Here is a 4,334-nt window from a genome sequence, read left to right as displayed (position 1 = left end):
TAAGCCAGGCACAGAAAGACAAATACCACATGTTCTCACTTACAGGTGGTAGCCAAAGAAGCTGATCTCACAAAAGTTGAAAGGACAATGATGGGGTCTGGGGGAGGGGTAAGGGGGAGGATGGCTAATGGGTACAGGAGTACAGCTGGATAGGGAGAGAAGTTCCTGTGCACAGTAGGAAACTGTTAGTCAACTTTTTCACTGTTGTGACTAAAAACCTGACCAGAACAATTTTAGAGGAAAAATTTATTTGGGGGCCCATGGTTTCAGAGGTCTCAGTCCATAGACCACCAGCTCCATTCCTCGGGGCTCAAGGTGAGGCTGAACATCATGGTGGAAGAAATGTGGAGGGGAAAGCAGCTCATGATGATCAGGAAGTAGAAAGAGACTCACTAGCCAGATACAAAATATATACCCCAAAGGCATGCCCCCCACTGCCCACCTCCTCCAGCCACACCCTACCTGCCTTCAGTTACCACTTAATTAATCCCCATCAGAAGGTCAATTCACTGATGAAGTTAAGGCTCTCACAACCCAATCATTTCACCTCTGAATGTTTTTGCATTGTCTCCTACATGAGCTTTTGGGGGACACCTCACATCCAAACCATAACACTAACTATGGTTTTTAACAACTGAAAATATCCAAAAAGGAAAAAAAAAAAAGCTAGTAGAAAGGATTTTGATTATTCTAAATTTCTTTGAGGAACAAACTGAAACTTGGGGGATACAATAGGGGAATTCATGTATTTTAACATGTATTTTCAAAACCAAGGCTAAAAATTATGTTTTGCATCCAAGTGAAAACATTAGCCCCATGTTGACCCTCCCTAGTCCACCCCAAATTCTCCAGTGGGTTCTCATCTCACTTGGACAAAATACCAGTCTTATGATGACCTGCAAAACTATGATGCTCCAGGTGGTTCCCCGTGAACTCCCCTCCCCACATTTATTCCAGTCAGGTCTCCATGGTTATCTTTGCTGTTCCTCTCTGTGGTAAATGCTTCCTTAGAAATATCCCTACCATTTCTCCCTCCCCTTCTCCACGTCCTTAAGTGTCACCTCCTCATGGGGCCCTGAAACCTTCTCCACCCCCAACACTTCCTACACTCCCTTTACTTTGGCTTTATTTTTCTCCACAGCACCTATCAGCATGTAACGCAAAGCTCACTAAAATGTAAGCTCCGGGAGAGCAGGAATTTTTGGTTTGGTTTTGTTTTACTACTCTATGATTGACATCTGGAACCAGAGCCTGACAGATAGAGCTTGACAAATAACTACTTGCTAAATAAATGAAAGAGAATAAGAGTTGAACATACGAAGGAACACAAAACCGACTTGGAAAAATAAGGAATAAAGACAGGAGCCATTTATAAGAAAAAAAAATGAACAAAAGGCAAGTAACAAAGCTAAAAAAAAAATGGTTCTTTGAAAAAATACAAAATTAGACAAATGTCTGTCAAGCCTAGCCAAGAAAAAAAGAAGACCCAGATAAATAATGTCAAGAAAGGAACAGAACACATAGCTACAGATGCTGCAGAGAGTAGACAGACTCTAGGATGTTAGCAATGTCATGCCAACAGATTTGAAAACTGTGATGAAATGTACATTTCTAAAATAAAAGTAGCTATAACCAAACCAACAAGAACTGAAATCCTGAAGAATCCCTATAAACCTATTTAAAACAAAACAAAGCTTCCTAAAAAGATCAAGGCCCAGGAACACTTCAACAAATTTTCTATTTCAAGGAACAGATCACAGAATCTTACACGGACTCTTCCAGAAAGGAGGCAGAGAAGAAATTCTCCACCACTAATTTTTTGAAGATTGGCAAAATCATGATACAGAAACCTTAGAGGACAAAAAAGTGGGTGGGGGGGAGAGACTGTTATTATAATAGATGCCAAAATCCTACAGTACATCTTTTTTTTCCTTTTGCTTTGAAATCAGTAATATAAAGGAGATATTCATACATTTCAAGAATTGCTTAAATTCCGATTTAAGCAATATATCCAGACTTAATCATGTGAACATATGGTGACTTTTAAACACACAGTTAAAGCTATTCATCATATTTGCTAGACCACCAATATCAAATTACAGTTACTTGGAGCATAAATCAAATGGTTTAAGCCTGTAACAGACCTAAGGAACACCTTCCTATGTTATATATGCAAACTATTCCATGTATAGGTGTCCTCCTTTTAATTTCTATGTTATCCAGCCTTGGAATTCACTATGAGGGCTTATCATGGTCCAAAGAGAAGGGAAAATGTAAACAAGACTGGTCAACACAGTTTTATTTATATGGGTGGGTATGGGGGTGTGTGCATGGGGGTGTGTATATATTTTCTTAAGATGGCACAATAGAAGTGAATGCAATTCTACAAGTGCAAGCCCTTAAGGAGCAGTATATGATAAACCCCTTCCTTCTAAAGGTATTTTTTTCACTGACACCAGAAGCAAAATTATACATTGCACCTTCAACTAAGTTGAGACAATAGAAATGCAGAGTCCTGCTTAATACAAGTAACTAGACAGACCAACACTCCTCTACAAATTTTCTTTTTTCTGATTGCCAGTTAAATAAAGAGTTTTAATTTTATAGCTTAACAATGAAGGGTCATACACTGAAATCAACACATATACCTAGTATTTCAGTCTATTTGTCCACATATACAGCTGAAGTCAATTACAAGGTATGGCCTAACAGATGCTAGGGGAACTTTTTAAAGTAATTTTTATAGGTATTAACTTCTTGCACACTGAAGTCATCATACAGGACACAGAGCTTTAATATTTGCATTTACTCATTTAACTTTTTAACACTTCTATAATTGAATATTAAAACAAAAACAATAGAAAGTAGTGGGCATATGATGATTACAGTCCTTCACTCATTCACTACTGCATATAAAATGCCTGCAGTGAGTGTTATTCACTGGCCCCATTAAGAGATTTGACGACAAACACCACCTCTGGGATAATGTTCATCATCCTCATCTGCTTCTCCATTAAAATGGTGCCATTTTTCCCAATTTGGATCAAAGTCCACCAGTTCTACCTGATCCATTTCATCAATCACTCTACTTCCTTCCTCCCAGGAGTTTGTCCAGCAAAGAGTTTGTCAGGAGAGAGAAAACCATTTTCAGGAACGTTTAAGGTAAACTCGATGATTAGGTGACCCTTTTCACATGGTCTACAATAAACTGGCTTACCTTCATTTAGCACACTCTTTATACCTCCATGCTTGACAATCTGACTTGGATGAGAGGTGATGACTATGGTTCGATTGTCAAGAGTGAATATTGGCTTCTGGAAACCACATAATGCTTCCACCAGCTGTATGTCCATACACATGAAAAGGTCTTCTTGTCAAGTAAAAACAGCGTGATCCTTCTGCTCTAACACAATAATAATATCTCCTGGTTCCAGTCCTGGCTCCCGGTCTCCTTCACCATGGAATGTTATCTTCTTTCCATCTTGTATGCCTTTGTCAATATGAACTTCTAGAATCTTCTCTCAAACTATCTTCCTTCCATTGCAGCTTCTACATCTATCTGTAGGACTGATCCGTCCCCCATGGCTCTGGTACTCCATGCACACAGATTGAATTTGCTGAGCCATACCAGGTCCCCTCTGATGAATTCTTATGTGCATTCCAGTACTTCAGCAATTGGGACAGCACTCTACTGGATCCTTTCCTTCCACCTCGGCCTTCACATTTGTCATAAATCACATTTTTTGGTAGAGCCGGTTTTCTTGTTGCACCATTATATAAATCTTCTAACGTTACTGAGAGCTGATGCATGGTATTTTTACATCTCCTTCCTCTCTGCATCCTTCCTCCTCCTCCAAAAAATAATATCAAAGATGTCCATGGGGGGAGCCAAACTACCTCCTGCTCCACCTTCTTAATTACCTGTTCTTCTCTATCATATGATTCCCTTTTCTTGGCATCAGAAAGAACTTCATGAGCTTGAGAAGTCTGTTTAATAAACTTTTTTCCTTCATTTGGTTTCTTATCAGGGTGGTACTTCAAGGCCAGTTTCCTGTAAGCCTTTTTTAATTCTTCCTGGGAGGTATTAGGTTTGACCCCCCAAAACATCATAGTAAGTGTTTTCTTTCACCATTTTCTACAGCCAGTGAGCGGGCTGGGGCTGATGTGGGAGAGTGGGAAGGAGCATGGAACTGTGCGTAGCCCGGGGAACTGCTGCTGCTGCTCAGCCTCTCACCCGAGCATTCTGGAAAGTTCCCTACTCTAAGTCTTAATTCAAATCAAAACATGCAAGAAAGACAATTCACAATGATTAAGCTGGCTATATTCCAGGATGC

At 39.7% G+C, this 4,334-nt stretch overlaps 1 pseudogene; it reads right to left on the bottom strand.

The window, feature by feature from the left end:
• Window positions 1-2,949: 2,949 nt before the first annotated feature.
• LOC114081699 (dnaJ homolog subfamily A member 1-like) lies at window positions 2,950-4,132 on the bottom strand (annotated as a pseudogene).
• Between the last annotated feature and the right edge of the window lie 202 nt (window positions 4,133-4,334).

This window comes from Marmota flaviventris, chromosome 1 (genome assembly GCF_047511675.1).
Source record: "Marmota flaviventris isolate mMarFla1 chromosome 1, mMarFla1.hap1, whole genome shotgun sequence".
Taxonomy (NCBI): domain Eukaryota; kingdom Metazoa; phylum Chordata; class Mammalia; order Rodentia; family Sciuridae; genus Marmota; species Marmota flaviventris.
Note: the sequence above shows the minus strand (reverse complement) of the source record. Positions and strands in the feature narration are given on the sequence as shown.